This window comes from Schistocerca americana, chromosome 4 (genome assembly GCF_021461395.2).
Source record: "Schistocerca americana isolate TAMUIC-IGC-003095 chromosome 4, iqSchAmer2.1, whole genome shotgun sequence".
NCBI lineage: Eukaryota > Metazoa > Arthropoda > Insecta > Orthoptera > Acrididae > Schistocerca > Schistocerca americana.
In genome coordinates this window covers 821412684-821440371 of record NC_060122.1, presented here as the reverse complement: position 1 = coordinate 821440371, position 27688 = coordinate 821412684, and positions in this window count along the sequence as shown.

Sequence of the window (27688 nt, the reverse complement as noted above, 5' to 3'; positions counted from 1 at the left end):
GTTATTCGTTAGTGTGTGACAGTCCAAGCAGAAAGTCGTGGGTGGACGATGGGATTTACCAATGCAGAAAAGTGTAGGATGAATGCAGTTCATTCTTCTACGGTGTATGCGGCGAGATATCTCAGTAGAAGTCAGCCATCTTGGCAGTTATTTATCAACCGCTTCAATAACTTACGTGAAAGTGGTAGTGTAATACCTAGACAACTTAAAATCGGGAAACAAGTGACGGCAGAAGAGGGGGGAATTGATGTTCTTGCCGCCGTTGCAGTTGATCCGCACCTTAGCTCCCACGCAGTCGCACGGGGAAGTGGCTTAAGTCAGACAAGTGTCGTACGCATTCGCCATCGACAGAGGTTCCATCTCAATCACACCTCTCTTCATCAAGAGCTGTATCGAAACGACTATGAGAATCGTGTTAACTCCTGTACATGGTCATGAAGAAAGGATACTCCAAATGTGTCGTGTACCTTGATTAGTGGTGTAGCCACATTTACCAGTAATGGCAAGGTAAACCACCGAAACTTGCACTATTGTTTTTTTGACAGTACCGGTTGGGTTTGTCAGGCGGAACTCAGCGTCCATATAGTGTAGACGTGTGGTGTGAGACAGAGAAGCATCAGCTCATAGGCCTGGACACTCACAACTATTGCAGCCTCCTAACGGACCATATTCCACGGATGCTTGAAGGCATTTCTCTGCAGGCTAGGAAGAACTTATGGTACCAAGATTATGACTTCCGAGCCCATAATGCACGAAATACTACAGTATATCGTCACGAATTGTTTTCAAATCGTTGGATTGGACGCAGAACCTCGGCTGGCCCGTTCCCCAAATATGACGAACTCATATGGCTCTGAGCACTATAGGACTCAACTTCTGAGGTCATCAGTCCCCTAGACTTAGGACTAGTTAAACCTAACTAACCTAAGGACATCACACACATCCATGCCCGAGGCAGGATTCGAACCTGCGACCGTAGCAGCAGCGTGGTTCCGGACTGAAGCGCCTAGAACGGCTAGGCCACAGCGACCGGCCCAGATATGACATCTGTGGCGAAAGCCGAAAGACGCCGCCTTACAAAGACACGCCAACTACAGCCGATGATATGCAACGCCATGTTACTGCAGCCTGCACTGACACCTCCCCTGAAATGCCAGCACGTGTGCGGCAGTGGTTGCATGACAGGCTGGAAGCGTGTATTGCCACTGCAAGTGGTCGTTTTGAACACAACATGTGCTGGTCAGCTGTCTCGTTACTGGTCAGAATCCACATAACTAGTGTATGAACTTGCATTGTTCCTTAAGAGGTGCATTCAAGTTCTAAGGCCTCCGATTTTTTTTCTCTGGACTGGAAAGAGATAGAAACATGCTCATTGTTTTAAAATGGGGCCGCGCTCATTGTCAATACGTCCCAGAGATGGCAGCAGCGTACGGCAGATGGAATTCAACCGCCAGCGGCGAGAATGAGAACTGTTTTAAATACTTAAAATGGCGACGTTTTCCTTACTTGAACAGCGTGCAATCATTCGTTTTCTGAATTTGCGTGGTGTGAAGCCAATTGAAATTCATCGACAGTTGAAGGAGACATGTGATGATGGAGTTATGGATGTGTCGAAAGTGCGTTTGTGGGTGCGACAGTTTAATGAAGGCAGAACATTGTGTGACAACAAACCGAAACAACCTCGGACTCATACAAGCCGGTCTGACGACATGATCGAGAAAGTGGAGAGAATTGTTTTGGGGAATCGCCGAATGACTTTTGAACAGATCGCCTTCAGAGTTGGCATTTCTGTGGGTTCTGTGCACACAATCCTGCATGACGACCTGAAAATGCGAAAAGTGTAATCCAGGTGGGTGCCACGAATGCTGACGGACGACCTCATGGCTGCCCGTGTGGCATGTTGCCAAGCAATGTTGACTCACAACGACAGCACGAATGGGACTTTCTTTTCGTCGGTTGTGACAATGGATGAGATGTGGATGCCATTTTTCAATCCAGAAACAAAGCGCCATTCAGCTCAATGGAAGCATGCAGATTCACCGCCACCAAAAAAACTTCGGGTAACCGCCAGTGCTGAAAAAATGATGGTGTCAATGTTCTGGGACAGCGAGGGCGTAATCCTTACCCGTTGCGTTCCAAAGAGCACCACGGTAACAGGTGCATCCTAAGAAAATGTTTTGAAGAATAAATTCCTTCCTGCACAGCAACAAAAACGTCCGGGAAGGGCTGCGCGTGTGCTGTTTCACCAAGACAACGCACTCGCACGTCGTGCTAACGTTACGCAACAGTTTCTTCGTGATAACAACTTTGAAGTGATTCCTCATGCTCCCTACTCACCTGACCTGGCTCCTAGTGACTTTTGGCTTTTTCCAACAATGAAAGACACTCTCCGTGGCCGCACATTCACCAGCCGTGCTGCTATTGCCTCAGCGATTTTCCAGTGGTCAAAACAGACTCCTAAAGAAGCCTTCGCCGCTGCCATGGAATCATGGCGTCAGCGTTGTGAAAAATGTGTACGTCTACAGGGCGATTACGTCGAGAAGTAACGCCAGTTTCATCGATTTCGGGTGAGTAGTTAATTAGAAAAAAATCGGAGGCCTTAGAACTTGAATGCAACTCGTACTGTACGCTACCATAGGTATTGTACAAGTGTCGGGTTGGGAACTTTTCAAAATACGATATCTCTTAAACAGCTCGCACTAGAATCCTGCAACATCACCAATGACATTCTAATTTACACTGATTTTAGTTTGTTAGTGTTTGCAGGCATTGTTCCATTTGAAAAAGTGTGTGTTTTTGCAGAAAAATATAGTTTCTAAGTATTTTTACAGTTTGTTGATTGGCTAACAATATAAGCTCTGACTACCGATCCATTATGATAAAACAACACATCAATAGCACTTTCCATTTCCACAGTAACTCCGGTGCAACTTTTACGTGATTCACCTTGTATACGCCCTAACACAAAAAAACAACGAATCACGAAGGACTTATCAGAACGGGGCGCAAGTCATTAGATGTAATGTACATTACGGACAAACAAATGATTACAATGTTAGAAAACTTGGATGACTGATTTAAAAAGAAGAGCCCCACAAATTCAGTCAGTCAATAACGTGTTGGACCACCTCTGGCACTTATGCAAGCAATTGTTCGGCTTAGCGTTGACTGACAGAATTGTTAGGTGTCCTCCTGAGGGATATTGTGCCAAATTCTGCCCAGCCGCCGCTTTAGATCGTGAAAATTCCCATTGGGTTGGAGGGGCCTTCGCTGATAATGGGGGCGCAGATTCAAGCAGGAGTCGTCACAACACCGTTCTACTCCAGTTAATAGACTCCAGTCCCAAGAAGTGTCTGGAGACGTCCCGGACTGGGGTGGGATACCTACCCGACTGTTGCCCTAACCACCAGGAGTGATCGTCTGGGCTGCCATTTCTTTTCGTAGCCAGACCCCTTTGATTGTGATCCGCGGCACACTTACACCATGGCAGTACGTCGACGATTTTCTGCCCCCTTTTAGTTGCCCTTTATGCAAACCATCCTGGGCTTACGTTTCATGAAGATAATGCCCGCCCGCAAACGGTGAGAGTTTCTACTTCTTGTCTTCATGTTTGCCAAACTGCACCATAGCCAGCAAGACCGCCATATCTCACCCCAACTGAGAACGTCCGAAGGGTTATGGGCAGGGACCTCCTATCAGCTCGGGATTTTGACGATATGACGCGCCAATTGGAGAGAATTGGGCACGGTATCCCTCAGGACGACACCCAACTACTCTATTAATCAGTGCTAAGCCGAGCAACTACTTGAATAATGTCCAGAGGTAGACTAATGACTTGGTCGGTTTCTGAAGCTCTTCCTCTTGAGTATATTATTCAATCTTTCTGGAAATGTAATCATTTGTTTGTCTGTATACCTACATGTACAGCTACCGATTTCCGTTCCACTTAGATAATTCCTTCGTGGTTCGTCTTTTCTTTTTGCCGTGGAGTGTGTATTCGATGCGGAGTGAAAAACGGTCTTATTGTCTGCTCAGGCCATTCGGTAAAATCGCTGGAATCCTTCCTTTTGTGTAACCAGTGACCTACACTCGGTTTCTTTTCAGAAGAGAATGTGTGGAAGTCGTGCATAAATTTCTTATCTAGGAACCAAATACTTAATTCGCTTGAAAGTTCAGGAAATTGAGATTTTTTGCGTGGGAAGAATAGTTTTTTATAGAAATTCGCAGTACCTTTCTCGAAAGAGCCTCGTTCGTGGCATCAGATCGCATTGTCTAAACTACAGAATATTTGTACGAGGCAGTTATCTTTCATCTTCCGGTTTGACTGTCGAAGGTCGTCGGAACTGGTGCATAGAGTTAATCTCTGAGTTCACACCAGAGAAAAAAGTTCAGTGGCAGCAAATGTGGCAGACGTGCAGGCCAATTAAAGGCGCCTTCACGTCCCGTCCTGTCCAGCGACCAGGAGAGAGCTGGCCGAACTGGCGAGTGGCAGTCCAGCGGTACTTTCTCTAGGAGAGCCGGTCCCGCAAATCTTTTGTCCGTTAAGGTCTGTAGAATGGAGTAAGGACCAATCACGCTGTCTCCAATAATCTAGCACCGATCGTTCACACTCCACTACCGCTCTTATTCAATCTGCTAGAACCAGTGCGGATTCTGAGGGGTTAAATAATCCATATTTCCTAAACTCAGCTTTCGTAGCTTCATAACAAAAGAGAGTTCTCTGAAGAAAGAAACTACTCTCCTGACGTCGCATAAAAACCAGGCCACATAATCCCGTACGTCTTCTGCATTACGACCGTTTAATCTGTTCTTGAAGTGACACAAGTTACGTTACAGGATCATTTAGTAATCGCGAAAGCGTTACGGAGATGATAGATAAACTCCAGTGGAAGACTCTGCTAGAGAGACGCTCAGTAGCTCGGCACGGGCTTTTGTCAAAGTTTCGAGAACATACCTTGACCGAGGAGTCAAGCAGTATATTGCTCCCTCCTACGTATATCTCGCGAAGAGACCATGAGGATAAAATCAGAGAGATTAGAGCCCACACAGAGGCATACCGACAATCTTTCTTTCCATTAACAATACGAGACTGGAATAGGAGGAGGAACCGATAAAGGTACTCAAGGTACCCTCCACCACGCAGCGTCAGGTGGCTTGCGGAGTATGGATGTAGATGTAGATGTCGATGAAGTTTCCTGTGGGGCAAAATGCGAACAACGCTGGGCTGACGTATTCCAGGGAAACTCGAAAAATCTCTGGAGCTAACATGTGAATTATCAGCAGCAACAGCCACAATATTTATTCTTTTTCGTCCGCTCATTGCAGGGTATGCAGTGCCGTTCTAATAAATTATGTTTATACATTCATTGAATTGTGATTCTTGCTGGATCCCGTCTGTCGGCATTTACGTACAACTCAGCTGCTCTATTCGCTTTCCTTCTGCATACTCTTGGTCTGTGAAAGATATTTTTTGTTTTTCAAACTAATCAGCATGCGACACACTTGAGTGACCCTGATACAATGAAAGTTGTGAAAGCTATGTTTTTTCTGTGTTCCTTCTATACCTGTACCGCAGGGGTGGAACACTTTTTTCCTCCTTGCCTGACGGGACATACAGCATCTTACCAAAAGTAGTTGAAAACTTCCATGTAATCCGGAATTTAGCGGTAAGTCTCTCGAGAGTTGGACTCGCCAAAGTAAAACAAGGCGGGGTGTATTCTGTTGTCAGGAAAGCAGTGATAGCAGAGTGGGTTGCTCAGCAGAGGTCAGTTACTTCGAACGTGCATTAGTCACTGAATGTTATCTAAGTAAAAGATCCATCAGGGACATTTGAACCCTTTTAAAGGTGCCGAAATCGACTGTCAGTGTTGTCACTGTGAAGTGGAAATGCGAAGGAACAACCGCAGCTATACCAAGACCTCATATACTGACAGATAGAGACCGTGTACCGAGCGAGGTGTCGCAGTGGTCAGCACTCTGAAATCACATTCGGGAGGGCAACGGTTCAAATCCCCGTACCGACATCCAAATTTAGGTTTTCAGTGATTTCTCTAAATCGCTTAAGGTATGGTTCGTGTGTAAAGGACACAGTTGCTTTCGTTTCCCATCTTTCGAAAATCCGTGCTTGTGCTCCATGTCTGATGACCTCATTGTCGATGGGATGCTTACGTCTAATCTTCTCTCCTTCCCTCAGACAGGGTCCGTCGAGAAATGAGGAGGGTGGTTACAAAACATCACGTGAAATCAGCGGAAGGAATCACTTGTGAATACCAAACTGATACCAGCATTCCACTGTGTGTAGGGAGTTGAAGACAGTGGACTGCTGTGGTGGGGCAGCTCCTCACAAGCAACACATTTCTGTGGTCCGCACCAAGTGACGTCAGTGTTGGTGCACAGGGCGACGCCACCGGCCAATGGACAACTGAAGATGAGTGATTTAGAGTCGTGAATCACGCTGTATCCTGTGGCAGTCTGATGGAAGCGGCTGTGTCTGGCGAATCCTTGGAGAACGTCACCAGTCTTCGTGTGAGGTGATAATAATGAAGTACGGGGGAGGTGGCTGTTGCGGTATGGGCGAGTCTTTCGTGGTTACGGCGAGGTCTGGTTATTGCGCCTAAGGAAGGATGTGAACATATTTTACAACATTTTGTACTGCACACAGAAGAGGAACAGTTCGGAGACGTTGATTGTGTTAGCATGACAATGCACCCCTCCATGAAGCACCATCTGCGACCCAGTGGCTTGAGGACAACAACATTCCTGAAATGGACTGACCTCTCTACAATTCCCACCTGATCCCATTGGGACACCTTTGAGACGAACTAGAAAGTCGACTTCGCTCCAGATCCTAGCGTCCAACGGTACCCCGTTGCCTGGTTTCGACTGTTGAGGAGGAATGGACTGCCATTCCTCAACAGATATTCAGACATCCCGCTGGAAGTGGCCCCTGCTGAGTTCAAGTCCATATAAAGACAAAGGGTTGACACTCCTCACAGTAATGTCTACTAATACGTGTCCACAGACTTTTGACCAGCTACTGTATTTCCCTATTTCAATCACGAACTTCGGGATTAGACAGCAATCGGTCTCATGCTCGAAACAGATAAATCCTAAGTTCTCAATATCATAAATTCTCCGGAACTACGAAATGGATTTTGAAGAGTGAAACGTCATTCGATTCATCTCTCTTTAAACTACGATACTAGTAGCAAAAATTGCAACAGTACTATCTGAAAAAGCGAAGTAATTAACATATCTATAAAAGAGACTATATGTCGTGTAGTGAGAACCTTGTCACAATATTTAACTTGGTGAAAGGTGTCTCAAACTGTTTCTGAAATATTTCAGGTGAACAACTTGGCTGAATCATTCTGTACATATGACATAAAGCGGAGACGTGTCGCCTGCTAATAAATGGATCTCCGGCGATATGTTGGAGAATGCGGTCTTTGTGGTTAAACATGCCAATGAATCTTGGTCTTCTTCGATCCAATGTTTGCGGTGCTACAGCTAGTGTCTCTGTAAAGAGATGAAACACAGAAGCTGTTGTATCACTCGACCGTCTTTTGTCTAGAAATAGTTTTGATAGAGACTTGGAGCTTCGCTTCAGTTACTATTTGTGCAGTAGAACATAATAGTATCTGCTTGCTGCCTCAGTGGATATCCAGCCGTGGTTGAAGGAAGCACTTATCAGTCATTGTCATGATTAATACTACTTGTACTCCACACCGGAAACGCTCAACACTTCTAACATCAAATGCCAAATGCCTTCGCAAAAACGAATCGCTGTAGCAGATAAAATGACTGCCCCAGCATATCTACTTACATCTATAATATCACTCGATTATCTAAGAAAAAAATTTAATTATTGTCTATGAACTTTAGTTACTGGGCTTTACCTCGAAATGCGGTTAACGTAAGCTTTATGATGTTCAGTTATCAACTAAAAACAAAAAGGATATTTTGGGGCATTTGTAGACCTACATGGACTTCCTTCTTGTTTCGATGTGGAGGTGGGAACAATCCGCACTGAAACTTTGTAGCAGTATCACTGGACCGTGTACAGACAAGACAGCAACTGTTGAAGTGAACGTCATCTCTGTTACTTGGTCTGATGCGCCGTTCTACTCCACCCACTGTCAACAGAGAAACAGTGCTATCCCGTGATTCTCGTTCACTCCCTGGCATATTCATTTTTCGTTTCTTGTTACTACTATTAATCATAAAAAAGTATTAAGTGATATGGTCACGTTGGACCTTCTTCGATGAGTCAGTACGGTATTCCTACGGAAAAATGTCAGTGTTGAACAGAACTCTGTCTTCCAAAATGCTGTGTGGCACATTGACGCTGTCGGAACCCTTAAGCCGGAGCAACGTGAAGCTAATGACACTTAGAGGTGGCTCGGAGACAGTATTTTATTTATAACGCGTACACTAAAGGATAGCAACAGTAACACAGTTACGAGAAGACCAAATTGTGTGCTTCAGATATCTCATTCGCACTGATAATAATCTACTAGCGATAAAAGAACTGCCTAAATGTAAAGTACATCATGACTCCGCGATTACTGGGTTACGAGAGAGGTCTTTGATCAGATTGTGTCACGGACCTCCTAATGAGGCACTCCAGCGGTAAACAAAACACAAATTAGCGTGAACAAATGCACGGAAACTAGCTATCACTCAGATTTGCGGATGGCGTGATCGATTTAATGTGTTTCGTAGACTCAAGGTAGATAGATACCTTTGCTTTCGAGAGATCAACGTTGGTGTTTGCTTCAAAACACTCCAAATGTTCATGTACTCATTATTTGAGATTGAGAAGTACGAAGGAGAATCCCCTGCCATGACGACAGTGCGAAGGCTCGTTCGTTACGTCAACACTTTCATTTTCTCATTTCAGACTCTTTATATTTTTTACAGTGGTGGTGGTGGTGGTGTTTAGTGTTTAACGTCCCGTCGACAACGAGGTCATTAGAGACGGAGCGCAAGCTCGGGTTAGGGAAGGATTGGGAAGGAAATCGGCCGTGCCCTTTCAAAGGAACCATCCCGGCATTTGCCTGAAACGATTTAGGGAAATCACGGAAAACCTAAATCAGGATGGCCGGAGACGGGATTGAACCGTCGTCCTCCCGAATGCGAGTCCAGTCGCCACCTCGCTCGGTATATTTTTTACAGTGATCTCACTGGAAGAGAAGGAAGAATGTTGAATTTAACCTCCGTCGACGATGATGTTGGAGACGGAACAGAAACTCTGATAGGGTGGGGATAAGAAAGTAAATCGACCGTGTCGTTTTCAAAGGAATCGTACTGACGTTAACCTGAATAGATCTAGAAGGTGATCTGGATGGTTAGGCTGGGATCCGATTCCCGTTCCTCCCGAGTATTCGTCTGGCAGTCCACACTCATTCGCACCATTTACGACAAAGGAAGAAATCCACTCCGGCCCTAATGTATAGAAGCTAACAAGTCGTAAGGCTCAGTGGGCTCAGGTTGGCAATACCATGTAGTACATATATTATTCGCTTTACTCTTTACTGTCAGTCCTACATAGAAAGTGAAAACTGATTTAACAGTTATTTAACTGTGGCAGTTGCAAAACAAAAATTGCTCCCTGAAGTAAACAATCGACACCTGAACTTCTCGACAGCCACTGCTGCTGAAAAATTCAACGGAGCTGATTCCTTTCTACCAGTCGCCACTGGCCACACTTTTGGCCTTGGAGATGATCAAAGATTAGAGTTGGTCACCCGGCAACAGACATTCATTTTACTTTGCTCCAGTAGCACAGGAATGCTCTGGCTCGGAGGACGGAAGTCCTGACGCGCAAACTGTTGTTGATACCGAGACAGCGCTTGTCCGGTAATGGTTGGCGTTAACATAATCCATTCAGGATGACATTGCTGCAATATTGGATGATCTGTTGAACAGTATGCAAATACTTTTGCATCCCGTACTGCCAGAGAAGTGCATCCCCCCCCCCCCCCCCCCCCGGCTCAGAGTCGCTATACATGGTAGGTGCAACCCATGCGGAATTTTACAGTTACACTTTTCATCTCTACCACATCGTCTCGAGTCATAATGTTGCCAGGGCACCTTTGATGCATGCAATGTTGCCACGTATCATGCTGTTTCGTAGATTTCTTATTTTAAAGAAGTGAGTATAAATCACGTGCCGCAGTTCGTTATTAGTTTGTGTTAACAACTCATGTGCACAAACGCCACCACCAGCTTTAATTCATTTTACGTCTCAGACAAATGCTATGAAATCGGAACGTGAGTTGAAGCATTTGGGAACGAAAGAAAGGTAATGTTTGCGCTTTTTTCTATAGATTTCAGTTTTATATTTACCTTAGAGACAAGAAGAAACCATCTATCACCTTGTGAAACATGTCACAGAACCACAGCAATTGGTCTAATGGCAAAGACAAGTTTTATTAAGACAATGTACCATTGGTCGTGAAGAAAGTGCAATAATACTTTTGTACAGTACTTATAAGATGAAATAAATAATAAGGGGTGAGTAATAATTTTGTAACTTAGTGCCGACTGCACTGTTTAGTTTCTTGTTTATATTTGTCGAATATCGCAAACGATTGAGAACAGAGCATATACTTAATACGATATTCTCGCTTTAGAAGGGGCATAGTATCACCTAATTGACTGCGACTATTTACATATTAACCAACTTGCGTACTCTGTTTGATTATCCACTCTAATATGATTATTACCATTAACTGATACACAAGGTTTTCCATCTAAGTTCCTCACCGCACAGTGACTTCCGTAGCAGACAACATGTCCGTGTAATCTAGTTCACACTATGATATCATCAGTGACATTGTCACTGAGCACGGAACGTAGCGATTACAGCATGTTCAGATGACTCACATTTCCCGTTACATCACGCCGGTATTCTTATCATGGCACGTTCTTTTCCCAGGGCGTACCTGCACAGACTGGAGGCGGCTGTGCTGTATTATGGTGGGTGTTCGCCTGAGCCACACTGAAACATACTCCACGCCCGACCGAGATTATCACGTACGACAATTATCTTTTCCACAAGGACAAAATGAATCTACAATCCACTGAACAAGCTGATGAAATATAACTGAAAGTCCTCATGCTCTGAGTAAACAGACTTGGTCCTACCAAACACAGAATGCCATATAATATCATTCCAAGTTCGCAAATCACCTTTGTAGTGAGTGATCTGTAAACGGACATCTGTGCAAGTGACTTCTCATCTCTTAACTGTATGATGTGCATTGGCAATTTGTGACAGTGACTTCGGTTCGTACTGGACACTTCTATAATCCATGACAAGAAGAACTTTTGCTGATTTCCAGAATGAGATTTTCACTCTGCAGCGGAGTGTGCGCTGACATGAAACTTCCTGGCAGAATAAAACTGTGTGCTGGACCGAGACTCGAACTCGGGGCCTTTGCCTTTTGCGGGCAAGTGCTCCACCAACTGAGCTACCCAAACACGACTCACGCCCCGTCCTCACAGCTTTACCTCCCACAGTACCTCGTCTCCTACCTTCCAAACTCAGTTGGCAGAGCACTTGCACGCGAAAGGCAAAGGTCCCGAGTTCGAGTCTCGGTCCGGCACACAGTTTTAATCTGCCAGGAAGTTTCTTTTGCTGATTTGTTTGCCTGATGTGCACCAATCAGATGCTATTAAAGCTAATCATAGTTCAATGTTAAGTGTGTCCAAAGGCCTTATTCATGACCATTTCATCCATAAATACGTTACAACGTAAGGATAACAATATTATGAGAAGTAAAGTTGCCAGTCACCATACAGCGGAGATGCTGAGTCGCAGATAGGCACAACAAAATGATTTTCACACTTAAAGCTTTCGACCAGTGGACTTTCTCAACAATGGACACACATACGCACACACATGATTTTGTTGTGCCTATCTGTGACTCAGCATCTCCGCTATATGGTGAGTGGTAACTTTACTTCTCATAATATTGTTACACTCCATTCTGGAATTTCCATTGTTTGATTACAGCGTAAGCATGTTAGTCCCACATGAGAAGGGTTCCCCATGCACAAACCTCTTTGCTAGTTTGGAATCCCTTCACCTCTACCCTCTCACTATGACAGAACTTAGCAATGGTTGCGAAGAACTTAATCTGAAAATAGCTCCGAGAATCCGGAAACTATGCTTTACGTAGCGTTACACTGGGATACTAAAACAGGCTGTACATGTTAAATGTGTGGTTCGAATACAGAACTAAAGTCAGTGTGATTTTGGCAGTCATTAACTACTGTAATAGTTTATGATGGCTTCAATAAAATGGATTTATCTTTCATTAAATTTCTGTGAATATGATATAATCTGATAAATAAGCAATCATCAACCTGAGGAGTAGTTCCTAATATGCCACTCTGTTGTGGGAGAGGGTGGCAGAGATGAGGAGGTGGAGAAGTTCTACAGTTTAACGAACCCACTGTGCAGCTCTGAATATTTTTTGACGAGGTCTGCAAAACACTTTTTAATGTTAGCCGTTGCTTCCATGGAACCTTATTCAACTTGTTAAATTATAAATGTTTTATATCAAATACTGAAAGAGGGCTGGATTAAAGAAAAGTTCTTTAAACGTTCAAAGTGTTTTGATAGTCATTTAATAGCTTTCTATTAAGCCTCCGTTAACACACAAGCACGCAACAACATGAAAGGGAAAACGAGGACATAGGCATTCCTGAAGTTTACTATATGAGGAATTTCTTAGTTCAATGATATGGATTACCAGAGAAAGAGGAATGGATTCCATTCTTGCTTCGGCATATGAGTAGCTCTGTTTCTTTTAGTTTCGGATTATTCTATAGCTTTGGAAGGTCACCAAATAACTGCTGCATGTGCAGGCTTGTCTACTGCCAAACACACAAAACTTACGCAATTGTTGAAAGGTTTGTTTATTTGTCTTCAGCTGATGGTGTAAGTTACCAATTCTATGTTTCAGTGTACGTGCGACATAAAGCAATCGCCAACGATGTGATAACAAACTAATTTTTAATCTGATCATTAATCTGAAGTGTTTACTCTTCCTATCTTTGGCCTCCAGGGCACAGTACAAACAGAGAACTTTCCATCAGGTCGTTACTTATCAGCGAGACATGACATTTCAAGGCAAGTAGTCTGGGTCTGAGTGACGAGTTGGTCAGCTGGAGTCCAAATGGAACGTGTGCAAAAGGCACTAGCTAAATTTTTTGAGTCTACAAAGATCCTGAATATGAGCGAAAGATCTTTGTGCAGAATAGCTACTGTTTGGCTGTAACCGCAACCCCGAAGGTTCAAAGATGGTTCAAATGGCTCTGAGCACTATGGGACTTAACATCTGAGGTTATCACTCCTCTAGAACTTAGAACTACTTAAACCTAACTAACCTAAGGACATCACACACATCCATGCCCGAGGCAGGATTCGAACCTGCGACCGTAGCGGTCGCGCGGTTCCAGACTGAAGCGCCTAGAACCGCTCGGCCACACTGGGCGGCGGAACCCCGAAGGCTAAACTATTTATTCACTCAGTTTTCTCCCTCTTTTAATGCTATAACACACTAACGGAAGGGATTAGTGCTGCTTACAGTAGAACAGTGACAATGTCAGCTACACGTGAGATTGAGTTAGTTGGGAATAGAATGCGAGAGGGTCCCCGCTGGAGACAATCGCGTCACAACAAATTGACAACATTGCGTGGAAGTCAAGCCACCATTTACAGATTGGTTGTAATGTGTGTGGACCAATATTACAGACACCCGGAGGGAGAACTGGTAGACGGCAGTCAATAACAAACGCCAATACAGAAGTACTCGTACTAATCAGTTACTGCTCGGTTATTAAAACTCGGCAGAAAATCGACAGCCCATCGCCTCAATGGCTCTAATCCGAGCTGACCATGATTATTTACCACCACAGCGCCAAAGTTTGTGCCTACAGCGATTAGTAAACGGGCGATATTAGCAATATGGTTTTTAAATGCAAGAAGTGCGTGATAGGCACGAAGAATTTGTACATGAACATAAAAATGTTCGATTTTCTCTTAATGTTCAGTGTCTCCAGTCAGCAGACATTCGAAACATTTACCGATAGATAACGATATTTATTTCCGAAAGTGGTTTGAAAATCAAATTTCAGAATCTACTTTGTTAAACCCCGTGAATAAGCTTATATTATTTTTTGCAACACAAATAGAAAGATCTTTCCTGATTATTAGTAATGCGTCGTGAAATTTGAATGTTCTCTCCTGTATTTTGCGATCTTACATTAACTGTGAAAGTCACTTGAACATACTTGAACGAGATCATTTTCAGAGTGTTGAGTAATTCGAATTTTTGTAGCAGTGTGGGATGGCTGAACGGTACAACAATGTCGGAAGTTAAATAAAAAACGAGACAGATACGTCTGTGAGTTCAACGAACTGACCCAAAAACCTTTCGCCGAATAAAATTAATTTTTATTATTAATAATAATACGACTATAATGAATGAGGTAAATTTTATGACATACTTCTGTACAGCTCTTCGTAATTATGGGCGGCACGTCAGTTGTGATTTCATGTAATTTTTATGCTTGCTTAAGCACTGATAACTCCCACGGTCATAAAAATAAGATATGATCTGCAGAAGATAATTTCAATTGTTTCTTGTATTCACTGAAAGTACATGCAATATTTATGGCAATGTTCAAAATATTTGTTTTTGGAAAGTTAGTCTGAATTTCGATTTCATATGGGTTGAGATCCCCCCATGAACCATGGACTTGTTTGTGGGGAGGCTTGCATGCCTCAGCGACACAGATAGCCGTACCATAGGTGCAACCACAACGGAGAGGTATCTGTTGGGAGGCCAGACAAACGTGTGGTTCCTGAAGAGGGGCAGCAGCCGTTTCAGTAGTTGCAGGGGCAACAGTCTGGATGATTGACTGATATGGCCTTGTAACACTAACTAAAACGGCCTTGCTGTGTTGGTACTGCGAACGGCTGAAAGCAAGGGGAAACTACTGCCATAATATTTCCCGAGGGCATGCAGCTTTACTGTATGGTTAAATGATGATGGTGTCCTCTTGGGTAAAATATTCCGGAGGTAAAATAGTCCCCCATTCGAATCCCCGGGCGGGGTCTACTCAGGAGGACGTCGTTATCAGGAGAAAAAAAAACTCGTGTTCTACGGATCGGAGCGTGGAATGTCAGATTCCTTAATCGGGCAGGTAAGTTAGAGAATTTAAAAAGGGAAGTGGATAGGTTAAAGTTAGATATAGTGGGGATTAGTGAAGTTCCGTGGCAGGAGGAACAAAACTTCTGGTCAGGTGAATACAGGGCTACAAATACAAAATCAAAATGGGGTAATGCAGGAGTAGCTTTAATAATGAATAAAAAATAGGAACACGGGTAAGCTATTACGAACAGCATAGTGAATGCATTATTGTCGCCAAGATAGACACGAAGCCCGTGACTACCACAGTAGTACAAGTTGATATGCCACCTAGCTCCGCAGATGACGAAGAAATTGAAGAAATGTATGGCGAAATAAAAGAAATTATTCAGATAGTGAAGGGAGACGAAAATTTAATAGTTATGGGTGACTGGAATTCGGTAGTAGGAAAAGGGAGAGAAGGAAACGTAGTAGGTGAATATGGATTGGGGGTAAGAAATGAAAGAGGAAGCCGCCTGGTAGAATTTTGCACAGAGCACAACTTAATCATAGCTAACACTTGGTTCAAGAATCATAAAAGAAGGTTGTATACATGAAAGAGACCTGGAGATGCTGACAGATTTCAGATAGATTATATAATGGTAAGACAGAGATTTAGGAACCAGGTTTTAAATTGTAAGACATTTCCAGGGGCAGATGTGGACTCTGACCACAATCTATTGGTTATGAACTGTAGATTAAAACCGAAGAAACTGCAAAAAGGTGGGAATTTAAGGAGATGGGACTAGGATAAACTGAAAGAACCAGAGGTTGTAGAGAGTTTCAGGGAGAGCATAAGGGAACAATTGACAGGAATGGGGAAAAGAAATACAGTAGGAGAAGAATGGGTAGCTCTGAGGGATGAAGTAGTGAAGGCAGCAGAGGATCAAGTAGGTAAAAAGACGAGGGCTAGAAGAAATCCTTGGGTGACAGAAGAAATATTGAATTTAATTGATGAAAGGAGAAAATATAAAAATGCAGTAAATGAAGCAGGCAAAAAGGAATACAAACGTCTCAAAAATGAGATCGACAGGAAGTGCAAAATGGCTAAGCAGGGATGGCTAGAGGACAAATATAAGGATGTAGAGGCTTATCTCACTAGGGGTAAGATAGATACTGCCTACAGGAAAATTAAAGAGACCTTTGGAGAAAAGAGAACCACTTGTATGAATTTCAAGAGCTCAGATGGAAATCCAGTTCTAAGCAAAGAAGGGAAAGCAGAAGGAGTATATAGAGGGTCTATACAAGGGCGATGTACTTGAGGACAATATTATGGAAATGGAAGAGGATGTAGATGAAGATGATATGGGAGATATGATACTGCGTGAAGAGTTTGACAGAGCACTAAAAGACTTGAGTCGAAACAAGGCCCCGGGAGTAGACAACATTTCATTAGAACTACTGAAGGCCTCGGGAGAGCCAGTCCTGACAAAACTCTACCATCTGGTGAGCAAGATGTATGAGACAGGCGAAATACCCTCAGACTTCAAGACGAATATAATAATTCCGATCCCAAAAAATTCGGTGTTGACACATGTGAAAATTAACGAACTATCAGTTTAATAAGTCACGGTTGCAAAATACTAACGCGAATTCTTTATAGACGAATGGAAAAACTACTAGAATCCGACCTCGGGGAAGATCATTTTGGATTCCGTAGAAATATTGGAACACGTGAGGCAATACTGACCCTACGACTTACCTTAGAAGCTATATTAAGGAAAGGCAAACCTACGTTTCTAGTATTTGTAGACTTAGAGAAAGCTTTTGACAATGATGACTGGAATACTCTCTTTCAATTTCTGAGGGTGGCAGGGGTAAAATACAGGGAGCGAAAGGCTATTTACAATTTGTATAGAAGCCAAATGCAGTTATAAGAGTTGAGGGGCGTGAAAGGGAAGCAGTGGTTGGGAAGGGAGTGAAACAGGGTTGTAGCCTCTCCCCGATGTTATTCAATCTGTACATTGAGCAAGCAGTGAAGGAAGCAAAAGAAAAATTCGGAGTAGGTATTAAAATCCATGGAGAAGAAATAAAAACTTTGATGTTCGCCGATGACATTGTAATTCTGTCAGAGACAGCAAAAGACTTGGAAGAGCAGTTGAATGGAGTGGATAGTGTCTTGAAAGGAGGATATAAGATGAAGATCAACAAAAGCAAAAGGACGATAATGGAATGTAATCGAATTAAGTCGGGTGATGCTGAGTGAATTAGATTAGGAAGTGGGACACTTAAAGTAGACCGAGCGAGGTGGCGCAGTGGTTAGCACACTGGACTCGCATTCGGGAGGACGACGGTTCAATCCCGTCTCCGGCCATCCTGATTTAGGTTTTCCGTGATTTCCCTAAATCGCTTCAGGCAAATGCCGGGATGGTTCCTTTGAAAGGACACGGCCGATTTCCTTCCCCATCCTTCCCTCACCCGAGCTTGCGCTCCGTCTCTAATGACCTCGTTGTCGACGGGACGTTAAACACTAATATCCTCCTCCTCCACTTAAAGTAGTAAAAGAGTTTTGCTATTTGGGGATCAAAATAACTGATGATGGTCGAAGTGGAGAGGATATAAAATGTAGACTGGCAATGGCAAGAAAAGCTTTTCTGAAGAAGAGAAATTTGTTAACATCGAGTACAGATTTAAGTGTCAGGAAGTCGCTTCTGAAAGTATTTGTATGGAGTGTAGCCATGTATGGAAGTGAAACATGGACGATAAACAGTTTAGACAAGAAGAGAATAGAAGCTTTCGAAATGTGGTGCTACAGAAGAATGCTGTAGATGGGTAGATCACATAACTAATGAGGAGGTGTTGAAGAGGATTGGGGAGAAGAGAAGTTTGTGGCACAACTTGACTAGAAGAAGGGATCGGTTGGTATGACATGTTCTGAGGCATCAAGGGATCACAAATTTAATATTGGTGGGCAGCGTGGAGGGTAAAAATCGTAGAGGGAGACCAAGAGATGAATACGCCAAGCAGATTCAGAAGGATGTAGGTTGCAGTAGGTACTGGGAGATGAAGAAGCTTGCACAGGATAGAGTAGCATGGAGAGCTGCCTCAAACCAGTCTCAGGACTGAAGACCACAACAACAAGTCATGGCTGCAAAATACTAACACGAATTCTTTACAGACGAATGGAAGACCAGGTAGAAGCCGACCTCGGGGAAGATGAGTTTGGATTCCGTAGAAATGTTGGAATACATCAGGCAATACTGACCCTACTACTTTTCTTAGAAGATAAAGGAAAGGCAAACCTACGTTTCTAGTATTTGTAGACTTAGAGAAAGCTTTTGACAATGTTGACTGGAATACTCTCTTTCAAATTCTGAAGGTGGCAGGGGTAAAATACAGGAAGCGAAAGGCTATTTACAATTTGTGTAGAAACCAAGTGGCGGTTATAAGAGTAGAGGGGCATGAAAGAGAAGCAGTGGTTGGAAAGGGAGTGAGACGGGGTTGTAGCATATCCCCGATGTTATTCAATCTATATACTGAGCAAGCAGTAAAGGACACAAATGAAAAATTTGTAGTAGGAATTAAAATCCATGGAGAAGAAACAAAAACGTTGAGGTTTGCCGATGACACTGTAATTCTGTCAGAAACAGCCAGGGACGTGGAAGAGCAGTTGAACGGAATAAACAACGTCTTGAAAGGAGAATATAAGTGGGAATTATATTAGGAAATGAGACACGTAAAGTAGTAGATGAGTTTTGCTATTTGGGGAGCAAAATAACTGATGATGGTCGGAGTAGAGAGGATATAAAATGTAGACTGCCAATGGCAAGGAAGCGTTTCTGAAGAAGGGAAATTTGTTAACATCGAGTATAGATTTAATGTCAGGAAGTCTTTTCCGAAAGAATTGCTAGGGAGTGTAGCCATGTATGGAAGTGAAAAATGGACGATAAATAGTTTGGACAAGAAGAGAATAGAAGCTTTCGAAATGTGGTGCTACAGAAGACTGCTGAAGATTAGACGGGTAGATCACAAAACTAATGAGGAGTACTGAAGAGAATTGGGGAGAAGAGGAAGCTGTGGTAGAACTTGAGCAGAGGAAGGGATCAGTTCATAGGACGTGTTCTGAGGCATCAAGGAATCGTCAGTTTAGCATTGGAGCGAAGCGTGGAGGGTAAAAATCGTAGAGGGAGACCAAGAGATGAATACACTAAGCAGATTCAGAAGGATGTAGGCTGCAGTAGGTACTGGGAGATGAAGAAGCTCTCACAGGATAGAGTAGTATGGAGAGCTCCATCAAACCAGTCTCTGGACTCAAGACTACAACAACAACAATGGGTTGAGATGATTTTGTCATGCTAATATTCAAAATATATTCGCTACGTCAAAGATATTATTGAATTCTTGCGTTGTCTGATAGGTAACAAGGGTAAAGGAGCCTTGAGATATTAACGAAGGGCCGAATTTTAATTGATTTACTAAGTTAATAGCACTAAAATAATCTGAAAATTGACCATCATACGACTTACATTTTGAACAAACGTGATATATAGCGTGATGACGCGACTCTCTCAAATGCTGCACATGTAATCGACGTCCAATGGGCTACGCATTTGGTGATGCAAAACGGAACATAAAATTACAAGTCAGTTATTAATAATACAAGCTACTCAAGCCTCCTCAAGTACCTAAGTAGTCTAGCAGATGTAAGCATGTTAACTCAGACATCGTGTTTCAATATTTCTATTTGCAAAACGAACCCCGACAGTTCATGGCATTCGTTAGTAACGTGAAGACCCGATTATACTACACGTACATTGGGAGTCTTCAGAAATTTATCTACGTTTACAGTTTTGGGCCTACGAAGCATGAAGTATAATTTCCCACTTCTCTCGTAAGTATTATTCATGTTTCAGGGTTACAATACTGTCTATTGTTACGTTTTCCAAAGTATTATTTCCAATCTTCCTCTATACCTCAAAAATGTAGTCCATGGCTACAGAATACCTTCTCGTGCGGTTTGCCACAACTTTAAAGCATACTATAGCGCGTAATCTCCGATGCAAACTGGTTTCTCCGTATTGATATTTTAATTGTTCTAACTTGTTATTGCTGAAGAGCTCCAAAGACAGAGGATAAGTCTGGTCAACACGTGACGTAAGCTTCAAGAGAATCGAAAGATAACGAAGTTGAGCAGGAGGTGATTTGCTTCGCTGTAGAATACTAAACCATCGTCGCTTGTCCTTACTGACGGACTAAGACAATGTGACAACACTTGATGCAAACACGGATCATAACTTTCTATTGGCAAAGCCTCAACATCCGAAAGTTTCCTCAGTTTTAAAAAATCGTGTCAGGCCAGATATCTGGCTTACGAATACACGGTATTAAATAATGCCGCCTTAAATCTCCCCACTCCAATGAGCTAATGATATTTTTTCTTTCCCTTGTAATTATAGTAGCGGACAATGTCAGCTTCAGTTCAGAAGAGGTATTATTAGCGTATCATGAACTGTACGTTTAATTCCAGAAATCATTACTATTCGAAAATATTTAACTACACCCAGCTTTAGCAAAGTGCCGTATACCACAATACAACAATTACTTCACACTCAAACTTTACGGCCGTCAGCACATGGCGTGGATAATTAGCCCGAGAATACCCCTTAATTAATGTCACCATTATTCTGAAGGTGAAAACGCGACACTTCTCAGTTGACCTATCTTTTAAATTAACGTTACCCTTAGGTCTTGACGTTAATGCACTAAGAAAATCTAAAAGCTTATTAATGTATTCATTATTAATAAACAAAATATAATTATAAGAGTACTCAAAATATTCGTTATGACAAAGCCAATGTTACTACAATGTATAAAATAATAATGTGAGTTACGTTACTACTGCTATAAATATAAATACCAAAACAATTATCATGTTATACAACTCACAAAACTCTTTGTCACGGGAAATATTTTTCTGAAGAATGAATTTTATTCAAAAGTTTCTCATTTCGCTTTAAGTAACTGAAAAACTCAAGGCACATATATTTTAAATTTATTTTGGCAAGCAAAAATGCTTTCAGCGTTTCAGCTTTCAATTGTGTTTTTTCTGATGTGTATATTTAGTTATACTTGCAAAAACGCTCTCTACAGGTGAATTAGTACCTGACAGTGATAATCGCAGTTCCACTACCTTTGAAAAATTGCTTAATAACTTTTGAGAGGAGAAATACTGAAACATTTCTACATCTCAAATGAATTTATTTTTCCGCATTATTCCACTTAGCAATTTTGTATTCAGTAATAAATTGCTTAAAATGAACAAATTTACTGAAAATGGCGTTATCATCGATATTTCTTAATTCACCAGACGCATTTCTAATCATTGGCACTCATATTTCAACATCACTCAATTTTGGACATTGTCACTCAAGATCGATACAGAGTTCTCATATAGTTCAAATCTGTGTCTAGATACGCGTACTTCGTTCAAATCTGTGTCTAGATACTTAGGTATTCAATGCATGAACCATAGAAAGCATTGCTACTGTTTGAAAATCCTCTGCTTTCATCTTACTTTCATCTTCTAATTCATGCTAAGCACATTTTACAACATGTGGGATAAAACTGTTCTCCTTTTCCTGTCACATTTTCTTTCAACTTGGAGAAAGCCATAGCTACTTCAACACCTATTGTAAGCTCACTTCTACCTGGAGAACTGCCAAGTGGAAAGTTGTAGTTTGATTGTAGAGGAAAAGTACAAAACTTTTGCAAACGGGTTTTCAGAAAGGGATTTTATTATCACTGGATATATTTTACGATTAAGGAAATAGAACTTTTGTCCTTAAAAAAGTGCAAGAACTCTTCCATTAACGCTAACCATCTAGCCGCAGAAATCCTTCAGTGACTCTATTCGCACGGTGTATGTGAGAAAATGATAGTGAATTGTGAACAACCATTTCCACACCAGTAGGTAAACATTCTGCAGCAGCCTTAATTGTGTTGCGCACTATACGTGCTCCACATCCAGCCACAAGGATTTCACGGTTCAGTACCATTTTAAGTTTGTGAAAAATAACTATTGTTCCTTTACGTGCTACTCCACCAAAGTTACTATTGGCATTATCACCACAGGTTGCGATTATTTTGCTATATAGGTTGTTTTTTTGCAAACAGTTAATCGGTAACAATATCTGCTGTTTCTCCCGACGCTCTCAAGTTCTAAAATTCACTCACGGAAACCCTGTAGCAGTAAAAAGTATCTCACCATGACAGGAAAATCTTTTCTTCTCCGTGATTGGAAGCCTCTGTAAACACTGCAACATAATTACCTCCCTGCAAATCTTTTTGTAACATTTCACAGGAATGAGGGGCAAATACGTTCTCAACAATGGCTTCAGTCTTCGATCGATAGCAAGAGAATTTCTGATCAAACCAATTTCTTGCTAGTTTCGAAGCACAGGCATCTGAGTGAAAGCTCGCATGGTAAGCCCAGGCTCCTTCAATTGCAGCCAAGTGCAGTTCACTGTCTGTTGCTGAAATTGGCCGGAAAAATGAAGTTACTCTTCTGGAAGACGCAGCAGCAATTGTTTCCTTTAGCAGCAATTTTTTTCCTTTTTATGTTTACATGAATTTAGAAGTTGCTCAGTGTCGCTCTTCCCTCCATGACTCGGTGCTACAAACGGTGCAATGAACAGCAAAATCGGAGCGCGTTTTCCATATAAATATGTACCTACGACAGATGATAAAGTATAATTAAAAAAAAATCTCTTAGTACCTTTTGATTCATGAATAATCCTCGCGAGTTAATTTAAAATTCTCTATAAGTTGCAAGTCCTATGCCATAGGCTAAGACATTTATTTTTCTTGCAATGCAGCAGTCAACACACATTTTCGCTTTTGGCCGTCACTGATTGTGTCACTGAGAGAATGGAATCGTATTGTCGAAGCGCGGTAAACAAAACAAAATAATGTCGCCGGCAACGGTGTCCGATAGGTTCTAGGCGCTTCAGTCCTGAACCGCGTGACTGCTATGGTCGCAGGTTCGAATCCTGCCTCTGACATGGATGTGTGTGATGTCCTTAGCTTATTTAGGTTAAGAAGTTCTACGTTCTGGCTGACTGATGACCTCAGATGTTGAGTCCCACAGTACTCAGAACCATTTGAGCCAAAACAATGTCGGCGCAGGCCGACCATTAAGACGATTTGTTTTACGTAACGAATTTTGCCCATCGATAACACAACGTTCATTCTTATCAGTTATGGACGTAAATGTTTAAATATTACATAGCATAACACAGACAATAAAAAATAATTGATACAGTCTAACAAAACGGGACAAAGAGGCGTCGCGACAAAATCTATCGGCACATCGGGAACGCAGGATGAGAAACGGTACTGTCCCGTTCAGGACTTCCGATCACTTCACATTAGTGAAGTGATCTGACTCCATACTGCAACTATTGTGTCACGTCACACAACGCGCACCGGAAGTGACAACAATATTAGCACGCATTTTCAGCGAGCGAGCGAGGGGCATATGGAAACTGAACATTAGACATCTACAAGATGAGGAATGTCGCGTAGCATTTACTAATGTGTGGCAAGAATGCGAGAAACGATTCCCGCTATACAGTTCTGCCAAAGCTTGGTGGTTACAATGTGCGAAGCCTAAAATAAGAAGAATGCTGACTGATTACTCACGACAGAAAAGTTTCTGGATTAAAAAGACGACTGAATTTTATTTTAGCTGCCTTAGAGGCCTGTACACCTTGGACACACGATTAATGGAGAACTTTAGCCGGATTCAGAAAGTTAAAGCAAAACTTTTAGCACTGAAGCAGCGACAGTCAGAAGGTTTTAGTCAGAGCGAGAATACACAACATTGTAGAAGGGGAAGAAACAGCTATGTACCATGTAATGCGTGAGAATAAGAGAGGAAACAGAAAAATACTGACAGAAGTTAAGTTACCTGATGGGATCAGGCACACAAAACAGCATGAAATTCGAAACGCTGTTCATAAATATATCTCAGATGTGATGTCCACCAAACCTACCGTCGACGAGGCGCGGCGTGATCTTGTTAGAAATGTATCAGGACGAATTAGTACAGAGCAAGTAGAAAATCTCACGGCTGAAATAGAAGAGGACGAATTGAAAGACGCAATAGCACAGAGTCCTAAAAATAAGTCTCCAGGACCTGATGGTATCCCCGTGGAATTCCAGCAAGTGTTCTGGCCACAAATGAAAAGCAAGTTGCTATGTGTGTACAACGAAATCATGAATGGCACTGTTCCTGAAGGGCTCAAATGGCTCAAATGGCTCTGAGCACTATGGGACTTAACTTCTTTGGTCATCAGTCCCCTAGAGCTTAGAACTACTTAAACCTAACTAACCTAGGACATCACACACATCCATGCCCAAGGCAGGATTCGAACCTGCGACCGTAGCGGTCGCGCGGTTCCAGACTAAAGCGCCTAGAACCGCTCGGCCACTTCGGCCGGCTTCTTGAAGGGATCATAGTTCTAATTCCTAAAAACTCACTTAGCAAAGCAAATGAAAACCTTCGCCCAGTAACATTACTCAACAGTGATTACAAAATTATGGCCCGCGTATTAGCAAGAAGAATAAAAATGGTTATTAACTCTGTAACTGGCACGTACCAAACATGTGTAGGCAAAGACAGATACATCTATCAGAATATATGCGAATATAGGGATATACGAGTAATATCAACCGCAAATGTATGCCGAATAAAATGTGCTTTAGTATCATTAGACTTCGAGAAGGCATTTGACAGAGTAGATCATAAGTATCTCCTTGGTATCATGGAAGTAATGGGATTCCCACCACGATTCTTGAGGATTATTCAACAAATTCTGAAAAACAGTGTAGCACGAATAACGATAAACGGACAACTAAGTAGAGAGATTGAATTGACTGGATCCGTACGTCAAGGTTGCCCAATGTCAATGGCCCTTTTCGCATTAGCAATAGAACCTCTCCTCGCGACACTCACGCATCACCTGCAAGGATTGTGTATAAACGGCAAGAAAATAGTGTGCAACGCCTACGCAGATGATGTGGGCGTCCTGGTTATAAATGAAGATGACTTGGCGAAAGCTCTTCAGATTGTACACACATATGAACTTGCTTCTGGCGCCAAACTAAATAAAAGGAAGTCAGGCATCATGAACCTAGGCAGAGGAATATGCATGCAAAATCGGGGACAGTTGACGGAAGTATCCACATTGAAATGTTTGGGTATTGAATTTAGGAGCAACATCCAACACACTATTGCCGTCAATTATAAAAAACTACTTGCAAGCATACGAACATCTGTACAAGGAAACAGTATGAGGCAACTGGACGAGATACAGAAAACCAAACTAGTAAATGTGTATATAACATTCAAACTTAACTCTGTTGTCCAAGCTTTTCCGATGACATTAGAAACAGCCAGAAGAATTTTATCCGCGATAGGAAGCTTTGTATGCCAAGGCAACATTTTCAAAGTGAAGTTCAATACACTAACACTCCCAACAAGGAAAGGAGGTTTAAACCTTGTTGATGTCAGTTACAGGTCACGAGCGTTATATGTGTGTCGAATGTGCAAGCAATGGAAACATATGCCCGACAGCTTAACGGCCCACTTGCTGAATGAAATTGCTCCAGCAAGCATGCAGCCGCCAATAGATGTGAAGCATATACCAGCTGCTCTTTGTCACCTAAAAACTTTTCTCGTTGAGTACAGTTATATCTCCTCGAGGCTCTCAGAACAGCAGTTGAAGAGAGTAAAGGACATCTATACATATTTGCTGGAAGCTAAGGAAGAAAATATTATTGAAAGAAAATACCCCAACAACGACTGGTCTGCAATTTGGAAAAATATCCACGATCGGAACTTACCATCTAAGGTCAAAGCAACTTGGTATAATGCAGTCAACAGGAAAATATCAACTAATTCCAAATTGCATCCTATACAACTCACATATTCGCCCTTGTGCGCGTTATGCAACCTTCTTGACACTGAAGAACACCGATTCGTGTGTGAAAGAGTAAGAGACATATGGCATATAGTTAAGCAGAAATTAGCGACCGTTAACAGAACATCTCCAACCGTTTTCACCGCCGCAGATTTTCTGACTCCAGACGCAGTGCCATATCCTAATACGAAAAGAGATGCTGTTAACTGGCTAAAAGGGCACACAGTGCACTATATCTTGAAGGCAGAAAATAAAAGCAAACAAGATTACTGGGTGTATCTAACGACTCAGCACCATCATCTCATGCGGACAAAAGACTACAAAAAAATTACGCATGCTTCCTAAATAGAATCATGGAATAAAATTATACAGAGAACAATAACAGATTAAGACTGATACGGAATTCAGAGATGTCAGCTTTGCACGATTACAGATAACTGGAACCGGAATGACTTCGATCCTTTCACGAGACACTACAGAAAAGAAATCAAGTCCGTGGCAAGACTCACCGGACTACATCCTCCTGAAGAAATTAGACATCAAATTTTATGTATTTTATTTTTTTAATCATCTTATGCCATACGCAGAGAAGTGTTAAGTTCTAAAAAACGTTTTTCAAGTGGATGCAAGATTTTATGTTTTCCTTATGAAGATGAGAGACTTCACGTTTCAGTTTATTTTAATATACTTGTCTTTCCATTAGCAAGAGGAAGATCCATTACCTTTAATTAATATTAAGAAGAAATATTTATTCTCATTTATGTTAGCTAAAGTAATTTAGGCATCCAGCTTACAGAAAAAAAATAAGAAGCCGAAATAAAAAAAAATAAAATAAAAAAATACAAAAAAAGAAAAAGTGGCCGAGCACTCACAAAAAGTAAGAAAAATGAGGATTTGGCATCAAAAACATAAAAAAGTACATAAAATAAAAAAGTAAAAAAAAGTTGGTAGAAGGATGGACTCTTAATAATAATAATAATAATAATAATAATAACGACAAAAGCAAAGAAGCTAGCCGAAGAAGGCAAAAGAAGGTGAGCGTTTGGATGGGCTGTGAGGGGAGAAGGGTGGCCAAAAAAAAAAAAAAAAAAAAAAAAAAATCACTTTAAGGTGTAAATTATGGTAAACTCGGCTTCTAATACGCTGATATGTGACAGACGTACTTTAACAGTTCTTGCTAATCGGGCTAAATGCTTGCGACTGTGGATAGCGTTCAGCCATAACGCGGCGAAAACTGTACACAGAGAATCATTTCACGTTACGAAGAAAGACAATATTTGTGAAAGTCGCTCAGCATACGTTTGCTGTGAAATATTTGTATATCGCCAACAATTATTATTATTCCGACAGAGGGATGATGTTGTAAAGGAGTGTACATTCATTCCATTAATTATAGAAACCAAACTGACGATCGAGTGTAAACGTACATTGTAGGGATTTATTGGAGAAATTACAAGGACGAAAATATTTTCTTCATATTACCTTTCGCAAATGGAATTTCCTGATTGAAATGGTTTCATACCGAGTCTGGTTTCATCACTGCTTTCGCCTCTTTGTAGA